This window comes from Mobula hypostoma, chromosome 12, assembly GCF_963921235.1.
Source record: "Mobula hypostoma chromosome 12, sMobHyp1.1, whole genome shotgun sequence".
Taxonomy (NCBI): Eukaryota; Metazoa; Chordata; class Chondrichthyes; order Myliobatiformes; family Myliobatidae; genus Mobula; species Mobula hypostoma.
The window spans coordinates 41,527,776-41,544,595 of record NC_086108.1 but is presented as its reverse complement, the minus strand read 5'-3'; the positions used below and the strand labels follow the sequence as shown (position 1 = coordinate 41,544,595).

At 42.8% G+C, this 16,820-nt stretch overlaps 1 protein-coding gene across 9 annotated transcripts in view; it reads right to left on the bottom strand.

Annotated features, from left to right (window-relative positions):
• nr5a2 (nuclear receptor subfamily 5, group A, member 2) overlaps positions 1-16,820 on the bottom strand; it is a 205,718-nt gene that overhangs the window by 163,391 nt on the left and 25,507 nt on the right. The gene's annotated exons all lie outside the window — the stretch shown is intronic.

Genomic DNA, 16,820 nt, shown 5'->3' with positions numbered 1-16,820 from the left:
CTTTGAATGGTTGGTTATCGTTTCATCATATCACCCTAACAGTGTTGTGTCACTCTTGGTGTGCTTACATCATCTTGGCCACTCCTCTTTCAGAGGGGATGGTAGAAATAGTAGGGTGGGCCGGAAGGAGGGTCTATATGTTGCATTGGGATTTGGCTGTTCCAAGCAGATGTTTTCATGCATCCAGAGCTACTTAAACCACGGGTTTGTGATTTATGTCATAGCAAGACGGTAAAGTTTGATTTTCAGGCAGCATGACAGAGGTCCTGCTATTAAAGTTTAATTTCTGATCTACACCAGTGTCTTTGGTTCAGGCTTTAATGGGCATTGGTTAAACCTTTTAAGCTTTAATAGTAGAAAACTTACAGTAACAAAGCAGTAAGCAGAACTACTACTTAATTCTGAGGAGACAACTCATGGATAACAAGTGAGCTACAAAAAATATTGAGTGGATACGGTAATGACAGATGAAATTTAATCAGAACAGTTGAAATATCTGTACATAGAAACAAAACAAGAGAAGAATTGTTACTTCATGAAAAGAGCCAACAGAAGAATGGATGGGATGAGGTTGAATGAGACCTTCCAGCCAATTTAATGCTGGACATATCTAGTCACTTTCAGAGCAAGAGTAAACAAAGTAAATCGTCAAATTTTTAAACCTAGACCATAAAGGTAAAAGCCATCCCTAGCTGATCCAAGCACAGCTGATCCGAAACCAACCTTTGTATCTCAGTCAACCCCATCTAATATATACATATTATTGGTCTGTTTGAGATTGAAATATTAAATATAGATCAAGAATAGAGGACACGTGCAATAATATTGAGCAAATCATCTTGACTTAAAGTACTGAATCTGACCCAACCTAAACAAACCTGAATGCTGTACCAACAAGAGAAAATCTGCAGATGTTCTCCAAGCAGCACTCAGAAAATGGTGGAGGAACTCAGCAGGCCAGGCAGCATCTATAGAAAGCGTACAGTCAACATTCTGGGCCAACACCCTTCAGCAGGACAGGAGAAAAAAAGATGAGGAGCAGGTTTAAAAGGTGGGGGAGGGGAGAGAGAAACACAAGGTGATGGGTGAAAGCAGAAAGGGGAGGGGATGAAGCAAGGAGCTGGGAAGTTGATTGTAGAAGGCGATACAGGGCTGGAGAAGGGGAAGTCTGATAGGTGAGGATAGGAGGCTATCGAAGAAAGAAAAGGAGGGAGGAGCACCAGCGGGAGAAGATGGGCAGGCAAGGAGATAAGGTGAGAGAGGGAAAAGGGATGGGAATTGGTGAAGAGGGAGGGCCAAAACTGGAGAAATTAATGTTCATTCCATCAGGTTGGAGGCTACCCAGATGGAACATAAGGTGTTGTTCCTCCATCCTGAATGTAGCCTCATCACAACAGTGGAGGAGGCCATGGATTGATAAATTAGAATGGGAATGGGAAATGGAATTAAAATGGGTGGCCACAGGAGATCCCACTTCTTCTGGGGAATGGAGCGTAGGTGCTCGACGAAACAGACTCCTATGTCGGGTTTCTCCGATATACAGGAGGCCACACTGGGAGCACCGGACACAGTTTATGACCACCCACAACAGACTCACAGGTGAAGTGTCACCTCACCTGGAAGGACTGTTTGGGGCCCTGAATGGTAGTGAGGAAGGAGGTGTAGGGGCAGGTGTAGCACTTGTTCCACTTGCAAGGATAAGTGCCAGGAGGAAGATCAGTGGGTAGGGATGAATGGACAAGGGAGTCATGTAGGGAGCGATCCCTACGGAAAGCAGAAAGTGGGGAGAGGAGGGAAAGATGGGCTTGATGGTCGGTTCACTTTCTGCTTCTCTCTCTCCTCCCCCAGCTTTTAAATCTACTCCTCATCATTTTGCCTCCAGTCCTGCTGAAGGGTCTTGGCCCAAAACGTTGATGTGATCTACATGGATTTTAGTAAGGCATTTGACAAGGTTCCACACAGTAGGCTTATTCAGAAAGTTAGAAGGCATGGGATCCAGGGAAGTTTGACCAGGTGGAGAAGGCAGAGGGTCATGGTGGAGGGAGTACATTCAGATTGGAGGATTGTGACTAGTGGTTTCCAACAAGGATCTGTTCTGGGACCTCTACTTTTCATGATTTTTATAAACGACCTGGATGTGGGGGTAGAAGGGTGGGTTGGCAAGTTTGCAGATGACACAAAGGTTGGTGGTGTTGTAGATAGTGTAGAGGATTGTTGAAGATTGCAGAGAGACATTGATAGGATGCAGAAGTGGGCTAAGAAGTGGTAGATGGAGTTCAACCCAGAGAAGTGTGAGGTGGTACCCTTTGGAAGGACAAACTCCAAGGCAAAGTACAAAGTAAATGGCAGTGTGGAGGAGCAGAGGGATCTGGGGGTACACATCCACAGATCCCTGGAAGTTGCCTCACAGGTAGACAGGGTAGTTAAGAAAGTTTATGCGATGTTAGCTTTCATAAGTCGAGGGATAGAGTTTAAGAGTAGCGATGTAATGATGCAGCTCTATAAAACTCTTGTTAGGCCACACTTGGAGTACTGTGTCCAGTTCTGGTCACCTCACTATAGGAAGGATGTGGAAGCATTGGAAAGGGTACAGAGCAGATTTACCAGGATGCTGCCTGGTTTAGGGAGTATGGATTATGATCAGAGATTAAGGGAGCTAGGGCTTTACTCTTTGGAGAGAAGGAGGATGAGAGGAGACATGATAGAGGTATACAAGATATTAAGAGGAATAGATAGAGTGGATAGCCAGCGCCTCTTCCCCAGGGCAGAACTGCTCAATACAAGAGGACATGGCTTTAAGGTAAGGGGTGGGAAGTTCAAGGGGGATATTAGAGGAAGGTTTTTCACTCAGAGAGTGGTTGGTGCGTGGAATGCACTGCCTGAGTCAGTGGTGGAGGCAGATACACTAGTGAAGTTTAAGAGACTGCTGGACAGGTATATGGAGGAATTTAAGGTGGGGGGTTATATGGGAGGCAGGGTTTGAGGGTCGGCACAACATTGTTGGCTGAAGGGCCTGTACTGTGCTGTACTGTTCTATGTCTATGTTTACTATGTACTTTTTCCATAAATGCTGCTTGCCTGCTGAGTTCCTCCAGCATTTTGTGTTTACTGTTTAACCAATGGATACATTGGACTCAAACCAAACTTCACACACAGGCCTGATCCTATCAGGCTTGAGTCAAGGAGTCAGGAGTTCTATAAGTGAGATGTCAGTGGACATTTCCAGTACCCTGCCCAGTTGTAGCTATTCAAACAAGAGGAAATTTCAGACCTTGCTGCAAATTAAAAGACAACCTTGACTTTAACCCCTCAGAAATAGTAAAAGTCCAACAATTTTTCAGCTTTGAAGGGAAGTGATGGCATACAGGTACAGAAGAAATTAATAGTATAGAGTATAATTTTGGATCACGCTTCAAAGCAAATCTTTCACAGTTTCAAAATGCTCACAATAAGACAAAGGTTTCACAGTTTCAAAATGCTCACAATAAGACAAAGGTTTAGCATGTGAACATCAAGCAGTCTTCTACCCGTGGACAAGTATAGCAGGTAAGATTATAATTCTGAGTGGGATTCTGATTCTAGTCAAGGAGCTTGTAATTCCTCTGCCTAGAATTGTCAAACAGTAATAAAGAAATCCTCAGAAGAGTTCTCAAGCTAATCCAAAGTGCACATCACTCTGTTGATACAAAGGGGTGCAGTAAACGGTATGTTGTATATTCAATGTATTAATATACTTTATATGACTTTCTTGCAACCTGGGGGCTTCTCAATTCACCATATGGACCAAAGGTAGAGGTGGAGGGTTTCTTTCTAATCAATACTCCGTGGAGCATAGACGTGACAGTCCTGTCAGATTCCTGCTCACCCAAACTAGCATATCCAATAATGAAGATTCACTCATAATCCCTCCCATGGGAGTTCACTTTAAACTATCCTGATGGTACTCTACATCCCACCATAGGTAGACATGAAGCCTGCACTCAGGGTACTATACTCATTGGTCGACAGCCTTGAAACAGGATACCCTGAGTCCCTCTTCATCATTGCCAATGAGTTCAACCAGGCTAATTTCAAGAGCATATTACCAAACTATGTCTCTTAACCCACCAGCAGCCCAAACGCCTTTGACCATGGTTAGATAAGCATCAAAAATGCCCATTGAACCAGCCTCGCTCACACTTTGGTAAAGCGCTCCTCCCTTCATACAGAGAGAACCTCAAATGTGATGATCCAGTGCAGAAAGGCATACAGGGCTGGTCTGGGGAACAAGTGAGCTTCGACACAGCTGCTTTCCGCCAGTAGACACAGCTATGTTCAAAGACTCAGCACTCAGCCTAGGTGAGTACGTCACCACCACCACAGACTTTATCAGCAAATCTGTTGAGGACTGTGCACCAAAGAAGATAATCTATGAGTTCCCAAATTGGAAACTATGGATGAACCACTCCTGCTCAAGTCAAATATTGTGGCATTCAAATCAGGTAACCCAGACTGCTACAGGAAATTGAGATATGTTCTCCATAAAGCTCTCAGGGATGCCAAGAGATGGTAACAAGTTTAAAACTGAGTCCCAGATCAGCCATCAGTTGTGGCGGGGATTAACACGCTACATCAGGCTACAAAACAAAGTCAGGCAGTATCACTGGAAACAGTGCTTCCCTTTTTGGTGAGGTTATAGACTCTATGCATGTCTGGACCAGAAGGGGATTGGAACGTCACCATCTACCCCAACAGTTTGCAGTGCACCTGCACTCATAATCTTCACTGTGGACGTAAGTTCAGTCTTCCTCGGAGTAAACCCGCAGAAAGCCACTGCCTGGATGATGTACCCGGTTATGTCTTTATATCCCATGCAGATCAGCTGGCAGGGGTATTTGTTGACATTTATAATCTCTTTCTGCCTAAATGTGAGAATTCCACCTGCTTTAAGAAGATCACTTTCATCCCTGCATCTAAAACAAACAAAGTAACATGCCTAAATACTAGACAAATGGCTCTGACATCCACCTCCATGAAGTGCTTTGAGAGGCTGGTCATGGCACACATCAACTCCAATCTTCCAGATAAGCTCAGCTCACTGCCATATGCCTACTGCTGAAACAGGTCCATGGCATGTGCCATCAGCCTGGCCCTACATCCGTCTTTGGAGAGTAAAGACACCTACGTATGTTAGACTATTGTTTATTGACTACTGCTCTGTCTTTAATAACACTATAATGTCAAGCAAACTCATCTCCAAACTCCAAAGTCTGGAACTTAACATCTCCCTTTGCAACTGGATCTTTGATCTCTTGACTGATAGACTGCTATCAGCAAATATAGGCAGCAACACTTCTGCCACTATTATTCTCAACACTGTTGCCCCAAAAGAAGGTATCCTCAGCCCCATACTCTGCTCCCTGTACATTCACAACTGCATGGTCACATCCTGTTCTAACTCCATCTGTGACACCACCACAATGGGTCAGAGTACAGGAGAGTGATAGAGACCGTAATGGCATGGTGTCCAGACAACAACCTTTCCTTCAACACCAGCAAGACAAAAGAGCTGGACGTTGACTTCAGGAAGTGGGTGAATCATGTCAAGGCATCATAAAAAACATCCTCTCTGGATGCATTACAGTTTGGTATGGCAACTGCTCTGCACCTGACTGCAGGAAACTGCAGAGAGTTGTGGACACAGCTCAGCTTGCTCTCCATGGACTCTGTCTACACTTCTCACAGCCTCAGTAACGCAGCCAGCATAATCAGAGATCCCACCCACCCTGGACATATTCTCTTCTTCTTCCTCTCAATGGTCAGAAGATACAAAAGCCTGAAAGCACATAAAGCTGGGCTTAAAGTCAGCTCCCATCATGCTGTTACAAAATTATTGAATGTTTCCCTAATAATATAAGATAGATTCTTGACCTCATGATCTAACCTGTTATGACACTGCACCTTACTGTATACCTACAGTGCACTTTCTCTATACTGTAACACTTTATTCTACACTCTGTTATTTTTTTTTACCTTGCTCTACCTCAATGCACTCGTGTAAAGAGTTGATCTGTAGGAACTGTATCCAAGACAAGTTTTTCACTGTTCTTTGGTACAAGTGAAGCTAATAAACTAAATGACCAAATACACAAAAATCACTTGACATGGTAACCATAGTATGGAGGTTACTTTAGTTACTGTATTACTTGCATGTTATTGTTATGAATAACGTCATAAGCACACAAGACTGATAGGAAAGAACAGCTACTAAAAATGGAGAGAAAAAGGAATGCTAAACAAGTTTTTCACTTCATCTTCGTAGACTGTACGTGACAATAATAAACTAATTTTCCAATTTCAGTGTGAAAAGTAATTGCAACTAATTGTTCTCTTGGTTTCTTGTTCTCTGTCTGGCATATTTGGTGATTAGGTTCCATTCTCTCACTTCCACTATGCTTTCAGTGGGAGCTTGACAACATGGAAAGAAGCTTAATACCTGGGGTGATGATACGTACACTTCAGGACTCAAAATAATTAGCTTTTAATGAATTAAATTTTATCTAATTTGAAGAGTAAGATTAAAAGCCACATTTGAAGGTGGACATGTTCGAGGTGAACAGTATACTCTTTGTGCCAAGCAACATTTTGTTCCCTCTTACAGACTAATGTTTGGTTTCTTAAGGTTGTTTTAACCAGGGGTGGTAATGGGTACAAGTTCCCACTACCTATTAAATGCTCCCAACGGTGTGCGCATCACATAATCTCAGACAGCCAAGTCCAGCTCCTGGTCTTCACCTGTGGCGAAACTGTTTCTAATGACAGGAGAAGGGGCAAAAGCAGGTTACTGGCACCTTAAAACCAATTGCCTCAGGCAGATGGGGCTTGTCAGCTGTGGTTGGCAGCTCATTGAGAAGGAAAACTCTGGTTTCAAACCTCAGCTTCCTTGCGGGCATACCCACACATGGGGAAGGCTTCGGAAATAAATCCAGAGGCAAAAATCCAGAGCTGGAGTTCCTAAGGTGGTCCTACATTGCATTCAACGCTGACTGGCCACTCCTACAATACTGCTGATGGTAAACTGTATTGGTCTCCATTGGCTTCATCAGCTGCATGGAGAGTGTGGAGCTTGCTACAGAGGCAACAGCTTGTTCTCCATATTGTACTGCCCTGGCTCGCATATCTAGGCTGCAAGGACGCAATATACATGGTCAAACCTGACCAACAGAGGCCTATTTCAGACCAGTGTGTATGTACTAACTGTAACAGAGGTACCTTTGCTAAAAATTAATGCACATTTATCTTAATATAATTAAATTGTCCTATTAAATAAAGAACAACATTATTGTAAAATCATAGGAGCTACTTAATGCATTTGTAGGGTTAATTGCAATAATGGAACTTTTAAACAGACTAGGTGTTAAAGTGTTCTACAAGGAAATACTGTATGGTAATAGTGAGTGCACTCATCACAGCAGGATCCAGCTGCAGCCTATTAAAATTAGAACAGCTCTCCTTTTGGTCTGTCAAAACATTCCATGATGAGAGAAGCAACCTAGGAAATGATTCATTTCATCAGCTATGCGGCTATGTTAGCTCTACTTCCCAATCCAATCATCAAGCTGACACAATACTATCTCAGAAAACCACCCACAACGTAAATTAGTTTTTCTCCAACTTTGAACTGAGGACGTTTGCTATCTTTTAGAGAACACTGATGGTATAAAATTGCTTCCTCTTCAAAGGCCAAACAATTAAAAGTATGAAAACAAACTGATGGATGACTTAGCTTATTAGCAAGAAATGATCCACTAATTTTATCTTTAATGTCTTTTTTCTTCACAATTTTTTTCTGCAGAGCTGCCAATTAGAGCCAATTATTCAAAAGCTTTCCACTGTTGCCAAGTGTTGTACCTATCTGTAGTCTCAATTAAGATAACCAAGTCTCACTTTAGTTATCCACAGGACCCTCATAGAAACGTACTAGTTTTGAATCAATATGGACTATTGTATAGTACACAGGGTTGGAGAAATACTATTCCAAATTATTGTATTAACTATCCCTCTTAAAGCAAATCTTTTCAGAAAATGCATTAAAATTTTAATGAATTTAGCTAAGTTAAATTACTCACCAGAACCACAAACATTTCTCAGTCATGTTCAGAAAATGCATGCCTTTGAAGAAAGCTACAGGGTCTTGGTTATTGACACCATATCACTGGAAGTCACTGAAATTCTTGGCAGTAAAAGACTAAATCTCCATGTCATTATTCCCTGGTGAACGTTTTCTTATTGCAGTCTATTTCCTGACAATCCTTGCTTCAAATCAGCTGGTGAATGCTGCTCTCTGGTCTACCCAAGGGCCTTTTATTTTCTATATAAAAGTAATTGATTTCAAATTGACATGCACATCTTTGAAAGAAGGAAATATCTCTTTTCCAGTGATATGCCATCAGTCACACCAAAAACAAATCACCTGGGGCTCCTATGTGCTCTCCAGCCCCACGGCTGTTAAACTGCCCTTGTGCTCAAATGCGTTGTGGAGCTTGCAAGCTCACCGACTTTCAGTGAGTGGGTCCTCATATAAACAGCGGAAATTTCAATTAGAATCACAAGATGTGCCATGTCCGATGTCTTTTGTCTCTCACTAAAAAACCCAACATGAAGGTAGAATTTGTCCAGGGCTCCAATTACTAACATCTTCCTATTGATTATGGGTGAGATTCTGGAAGCAATTACTTTGAAATTCCCGGTTGCCTTGTGACTCTCCTGTTATTCAGTTTTGGGGTCTTTCAAAGAGCAAGTTACTTGGAAATTCTTTGACCTATGATCAGGAGTAGGAGCCATTTACTGGCTTGGTGCAACAACACACAGACAAAAATAAGTTCAGTTCCAGCTGCAGATGAGTAATTGAAAAAGAGAATCCAGAACATATGTATTCTGATAAGATGCAAATGGGGGTACTTATTATTTATAAAACTGCTCCAGTGATAACAACTACTACCTGAAGCAACATACACAACTTATATATGTGCAAAATTTATGAGAATTTATGTGCTCCAAATCAAAAATTAGAAAAGGCAAAACAAACATCAGTTGTTAAACAAGGAAATCATCATACCTGCCTTTGTGAATATTTAGTAGTGAATAACTGTGTACCTATCATTGGAGAATTAAAGTATGACAAAACTGTAATGTATCTTACACGCTCTGGTCTTCTGCCTGCTCTGGACCTCACGTTTGTCCCCCTTCGCCCACACCTCAGTGAGTTCCGTGTTCGCCACGATGCGGAACTTTTCTTCCGCCGTCTCCGTCTCCGAGCCTACTTCTTCGGCAAGGACTCTTCCACCCCCACCGATGACCCCTTCTCCCGTCTTCAACCCTCCTCTTCTTCATGGACACCCCGCTCTGGTCTTCTGCCTGCTCTGGATCTCTTTATTGCTAACTGCCGACGGGACATCAACCGTCTCGACTTCACCGCACCTTGTCCCCATTCCAACCTCACTCCTTCGGAACGCTCTGCTCTCCACTCCCTCCGCACTAATCCTAACCTTATTATTAAACCCACCGATAAGGGGGGTGCTGTTGTAGTCTGGCGTACTGACCTCTACCTTGCCGAGGCACAGCAACAACTCGCGGATACCTCCTCTTATTTACCCCTCGATCGTGACCCCAGTAAGGAGCACCAGGCCATTGTCTCCCACACCATCACCGACTTTATCCGCTCAGGGGATCTCCCATCCACTGCTACCAACCTTATAGTTCCCACACCCCGCACTTCCCGTTTCTACCTCCTACCCAAGATCCACAAACCTGCCTGTCCTGGCCGACCTATTGTCTCAGCTTGCTCCTGCCCCACCGAACTCATTTCTGCATACCTCGACACTGTTTTATCATACCTTGTTCAATCCCTTCCGACCTATGTTCGTGACACTTCTCACGCTCTTAAACTTTTCGATGATTTTAAGTTCCCTGGCCCCCACCGCTTTATTTTCACCATGGATGTCCAGTCCCTATATACTTCCATCCCCCATCAGGAAAATCTCAAAGCTCTCCGCTTCTTTTTGGATTCCAGACCTAATCAGTTCCCCTCTACCACCACTCTGCTCCGTCTAGCGGAATTAGTCCTTACTCTTAATAATTTCTCCTTTGGCTGCTCCCACTTCCTCCAAACTAAAGGTGTAGCTATGGGCACCCGTATGGGTCCTAGCTATGCCTGCCTTTTTGTTGGGTTTGTGGAACAATCTATGTTCCGTGCCTATTCTGGTATCTGTCCCCCACTTTTCCTTCGCTACATCGACGACTGCATTGGCGCTGCTTCCTGCACGCATGCAGAACTCGTTGACTTTATTAACTTTGCCTCCAACTTTCACCCTGCCCTCAAGTTTACCTGGTCCATTTCTGACACCTCCCTCCCCTTTCTAGATCTTTCTGTCTCTGTCTCTGGAGACAGCTTATCCACTGATGTCTACTATAAGCCTACTGACTCTCACAGCTATCTGGACTATTCCTCTTCTCACCCTGTCTCTTGCAAAAACACCATCCCCTTCTCGCAATTCCTCCGTCTCCGCCGCATCTGCTTTCAGGATGAGGCTTTTCATTCTAGGACGGGGGAGATGTCTTCCTTTTTTAAAGAAAGGGGCTTTCCTTCCTCCATTATCAACTCTGCTCTTAAACGCATCTCCCCCATTTCACGTACATCTGCTCTCACTCCATCCTCCTACCACCCCACTAGGAATAGGGTTCCCCTGGTCCTCACCTACCACCCCACCAGCCTCCGGGTCCAACATATTATTCTCCGTAACTTCCGGCACCTCCAACGGGATCCCACCGCTAAGCACATCTTTCCCTCCCCCCCTCTCTCTGCATTCCGCAGGGATCGCTCCCTACACAACTCCCTTGTCCATTCGTCCCCCCCATCCCTCCCCACTGATCTCCCTCCTGGCACTTATCCTTGTAAGCGGAACAAGTGCTACACATGCCCTTACACTTCCTCCCTTACCACCATTCAGGGCCCCAAACAGTCCTTCCAGGTGAGGCATCACTTCACCTGTGAGTCGACTGGGGTGATATACTGCATCCGGTGCTCCCGATGTGGCCTTTTATATATTGGCGAGATCCGACGCAGACTGGGAGACCGCATTGCTGAACATCTACGCTCTGTCCGCCAGAGAAAGCAGGATCTCCCAGTGGCCACACATTTTAATTCCACATCCCATTCCCATTCTGACATGTCTATCCACGGCCTCCTCTACTGTAAAGATGAAGCCACACTCAGGTTGGAGGAACAACACCTTATATTCCGTCTGGGTAGCCTCCAACCTGATGGCATGAACATCGACTTCTCTAACTTCTGCTAAGGCCCCACCTCCCCCTCGTACCCCATCTGTTACTCATTTTTATGCACACATTCTTTCTCTCACTCTCCTTTTTCTCCCTCTGTCCCTCTGAATATACCTCTTGCCCATCCTCTGGGTCACCCCCCCCCCGTCTTTCTTCTCGGACCTCCTGTCCCATGATCCTCTCGTATCCCCTTTTGCCTATCACCTGTCCAGCTCTCGGCTCTATCCCTCCCCCTCCTGTCTTCTCCTATCATCTTGGATCTCCCCCTCCCCCTCCAACTTTCAAATCCCTTACTCACTCTTCCTTCAGTTAGTCCTGACGAAGGGTCTCGGCCTGAAACGTTGACTGCACCTCTTCCTACAGGTGCTGCCTGGCCTGCTGCGTTCACCAGTAACTTTGATGTATGTTGCCTGTCTCTTACACATTGTAATTTCCTCTCAACAATCCCAACTATAGGTAAGGGTAGAGAGTCAAAATGGCCCCATTCCAGTGGAGGAGCTGAAGCACTTGTGGTAATCCAAATTCAGATTCTAGATTGAGGTAATTGTGCTAAGGATCTTCCCAAAAGGCTGAGCACCAACATGTTGTAGCTGGAAGGAAGGGCAGACAGGAAGGATGCATTTCATCAATGAAATAACCTTGCTCTACCTAACGGACTACAACAAATAGAGGAGTGAGCAAAATATATCATTGCCACTGATAGCCATGATGATAGACAAGGTTAGGGAAGAAAAAAAGGTATAGGGTAAGAGGAGATTAATTGTGAATAGAGTACAGATAAAGAAAATAAAATTGAGACAATTTTTAGAAGAAAATTGTGACAAATTAATGGTGCCAGATGAATTATGCTCACAGAAGTACCTATATAATGATTACAAAAAAGGTCTGGATATGGATAATGAGCACTAAATGAACAGGTAAAAAATGCCAGTCAATAATATCATTAAGCTGTCCAATAAGCGCTTGGTCACAGAAGTAGAATAGACCACCTCCCTGTTACGTTAACCCATCTGAAATTACCAATATTCGGGGAAAACCTTATCAGTGAGAAAGTCCATCCACCTCCAACCAAAACCCTGCTTTATCCTTTTAGTTAGGGTAACAAATTCCAAATATTGCTGGGAGGTAAAATGAATTTTGATCAATATCTGCAAGCTTGAAGGCAGCTGACAAATACATTAACTTTGCATTAACCACTGTAAGAGACAGGAACGGAAACATCCAAGCTAGAAGACTCGCAAGTCAAGTACCTACAAAAGTAAATATAATTCCAAACTCCAGCTGAACCATCTACAATTCAATCAGAAACATCTGTGCTGGGAATATAGTGTTACTGTGGTGCTCTGGGAAAAGTGGCTGTTTTCAAATGAGGAGGATCGATTGCAGATGAGAACAACTCAAGAACTGAAAGCAGCTCTTGCCAGAAGGAGATTGTAATAATTTATCTGTTTCCATTTCTTTATTTTCCAAGGTCACATCTGACAATACCTGTGGAGGTAAGCAGAACAGTCTGACTGTTTACTGTGGGCCTTCTGGTGTGTGGGAGGGGGAAGAAATGGGATGGGTGGAGTGAGAGAAGGGAGGTGGGTTGATGGTGATAAAGACAATGATTTTTGTGCAATTGCTCTTTCCTGCAGTCCAGCGAAGGTAATGAAAGAGAAGGAGATTGCTGGGCAGCAGCAAGATAACTGGTACTAAAAGAAACCAAAATACACTGCCGTGGAAGCTCAGAACAAGCAACTTACAGAATTAACAAACGTTAAAAGAAAGATTTTAAAAGAGAAAAAAAAAGATGAGCTTTATTTGTCATGTGTACATAGAAACATACAATGAAACGTGTTGTGTTTTTCAATGACTAACATGGACCGAATACATTCTGGGGGCAGCTCACAAGTGTCACCATGCTCCCGGTGCCAACACAGCCTGCCCACAAGTTACTAACCTATTGGAAGATGGGAGGAAAGCAGAGCAGAGATTCTGGAGGAAACCCATGTAGTCAGAGGGAGAGCGTGTAGACTCCTTACAGACAGTGGCATGAATCAAACCCCAGTCAATGGCATTGTAAAGCATTATGTTAACGGCTGCTGTACCATGCTGCCCTTGTAGGGTTATGTCTTGATGTAGCAAGGGACGGCATTATTTATGTCAAACGGTCCTACCGATATTAAACATTAACAGCAGCAACCGTTCCATGAGATTTAAGGTCTTTCACTCTTTTGTATCTGTGCTTAGTGTTTGAAGGGCATACGCATTCCTCTGGCCTCTACCTGCGCTCATTTCATTTCTTCATTAAGAATTTATCCAATTCCCTTTGCAATATTAATATTGAACCTTCTTCTACTAACAATGTCCATTCCAAACCATTGTGTAACATCAAAGTATCTCAATTCCCCTTTGGATCTTTGGTCAACAATCTTAAAATCGGAACTCTTTTAGTTAATATCCCCGTTGTAATCGTCAGCAGTGTCTCCTATTTGCACATCCAAATCCCCTTGTAATTTTTGCACTTTGAAGGATTCAATTCTACTTTTTAAAGGTGGTTTAGATGATCACCCATTTAATGTTTCTCCAAGCCGGCAGAGAGCACCAGTACATTATAGGATAATGAATAATTCTGATGATGTTAATCATCATCAAATATGAATGATGTAAATTAGAAGGATAAATGGGGAGAAGATGACTTTTTTTTTACTCAGAGGATGGTAGGGATCTGGGACTCACTGTCTGATAAGATGGCAGAAGTTGAAAGATTTGTACATTTAAACAGTACTTAAAACAATACCCGAAGAGCTGTGACTTGTAGGACAATGAACCTGGCACAAAAAGGTTGAGTCCTTTTTGACCAGCACAGATACAATTGGCCAAATGGTCCCCTTTTGTGCCATACATTTTCCGTGCTTCCCTAGTCCAACGATGCTGTCACATTGTAACAAATGTGCAGGAAGAACACACAGTGTGTCTGTTTGCACATCCTAAGATGCTGTAACAGAAGGAGAATTGTGCATTCTCTTTATCAGTGTAGTTTTAAGTAGAATGCAGTCCTTGGAATTCCAGTTAGAAGAACCAAAGAGGAACCAATTGGAGCTTCCATAAATAATCTGCAAAGAATGCAAATAAGTGTAACAATTATAGCTTAGTGGCTTGGCTGGTTCTACTTTGTTGGTTTATATCCATTGAGCAGATTGTTTTAGCCAGACTCCCAGAAATCTGCTGCGTTCACCAGCAACTTTGATCTGTGTTCCCAGAAAGCCATTCAGTTCAGGAAGCAGTCAGCATACAGAGGAGCTTACTGGATTCTAGAACCAGCCAACTGGCATCTTTTCACTTTCTTTTTATAAAATATCCCCCTTTATGTATGAATTTATAAGAATTTTCAACAGACAAACACTAGCACAATGTCCAAAGTGTTTTCGCAGTTCAAGATTTGACATGATTTTTAAATGTAGATTCTTACAAGTTTTCTCCCATATGCTGTATACTTTTGGAAAAAGGTGTTATTTTCCCTTTCTGAAATTCAAGATCTTTTTTGTAAGATCTCCTAATTGTACACCTTCAGAACTGCCAAATAGATTTAAGTCTCCAACAACGTGTACTTACATTAGACCCTCAGCACAGAATCATGACCACGTAGTTCACAGGGAAAGAGCTGCACTTATGCCAACAGGTCTCTGAAGTCCTGTTTTAACCTTCAAGTTCCAATTCCAATTATTGCTAAAAGTTAAAGTGAATTTGGATCAATATCTATAAGTTCTAGCAGCAGAAAGGCTTTCAAGGGATGGAATGCAGGTAGGTAGGTGCATGGAATGGTTTCCAAAGTGAGTTTCAGGGCATAAGAAAGCTGGGTTACCTATAGCGATGAGGGCATTAACAATGCTGTACTTTCCTGATCTCTCCTATAAGAAAGCCAATTAATTATTTGTGACACAATTGGGTTGTCACTGACCTAGGTAATATTATAACATTATATACATCTCCCCTATAATATTGGAGAATGTAAAATAAGGCTATCTAATTTGTAAATTATAGGTTATCGTAGAGCTATGTAAGAATAACTAGAAGGACATGCTTGAGATCAGCAGTCTTGCACTATAACAACGTCAGCAAAGTGGAAAATAGGAGGACTCAGTAGATCTATTGAGGTTTTGACAATAGCAGGTTAAGTTAAAGCCTCCGAAGAGCAGAAGTGAAGGGTCATGCTGCGCTCTGACTAACAACTGAACTCAGATGTGGAGGAACGACACACTCCCATGTAGAGACAGAAACAAGAGTTTATTCATAGGAATTGCAGCAGAACATTGGTGGCTCGACCATGCGACACCGCCAGAAGAATCACTCTCAAAACATAAAGGACCATAATCGCTAACTGGGGGTCCACTTTAAATAATCAGAGTATGCAGAAAACCCATGCCAGTCAAAATAAACTTAACAAGATTAAGCAGAAAGCAGAAGGGCTTAACGACTTTAGGTAAGACAAAATACAGATGCACAGGCTTGCAGAGCTCATGACGTGATGCTATAGTCCGTGAATCTGGCACTCGAGAGATCATAACGCTCGCCCTCAGCCTGGGTGCAGGTAAGACCGTACTTGTCCAAGTAGGGAGTGCACAAAATGCACCATGAACTTAATTAGACGTGATTTCTTCTCAAAATAGCAGTGAGCCTAATGGCAATTGGTAGTATTTATGCTCAAATCCTGCAGCGACTTCAGAGAAGGACAAATTTGTGGCTTATTGCTGAAATCCAAAATTTACTGTCTCAGAAGCCATTATTTTTGAGAAAATCGCACCTTGCTCTCTGCCTTGCCAAAGGAGTGAATCAACTGTACTGAAGATGCACAATCTACACACTAACCTCATTGCTGAAAATTGCCTTGTCCACCTCAGTCTGAGTATACTTTTAACAATGAAATTAGCACTTATTACTTTCAGATAATCACTGGTACTAAAAATTAATTACTGCAGAGTCTCATTCCTTCAGATTTGAATTCAAGGGATTATAAAACATTGAAATCAAATAAATAAAGATTCTTCCTGCTGCCTCTTTTCTCTTTTTTTAATCCAATCTCTCTTCCTTTTTTTATTTTGCTTCCCATTGTTGATCTGACATCGAATTCACACAGTTTAATTTGTACTTCTTTTCAGTGCATGCACTGTTAACACTATAGTCCCTCAAGTGGATTTTTGAAGCAGATATGCAGTTGCTTTTTCTAGTCACTCAGGTGCCAAATACATGGTTCCTTCAATGAAATATTATCAGTTCACACATACAGTTCTGTTATAAGAAGGTTATTAGTTTCAGTCCTGCAAAAATTATAATGGAAATAATAAACACAAGAGATTCTGCAGATACTGGAAATCTTGAGAAACATGCGCAAAATGCTGCAGGAACTCATCAAGTCAGGCAGCATCTATGGAAGGGAATTAACAGTCAGTGTTTTGGGCTAAGGGCCTTAATCAGGAATGGAAAGGAAGGCTGAAGAGGCCAGCCTAAGAAGGTAGGGG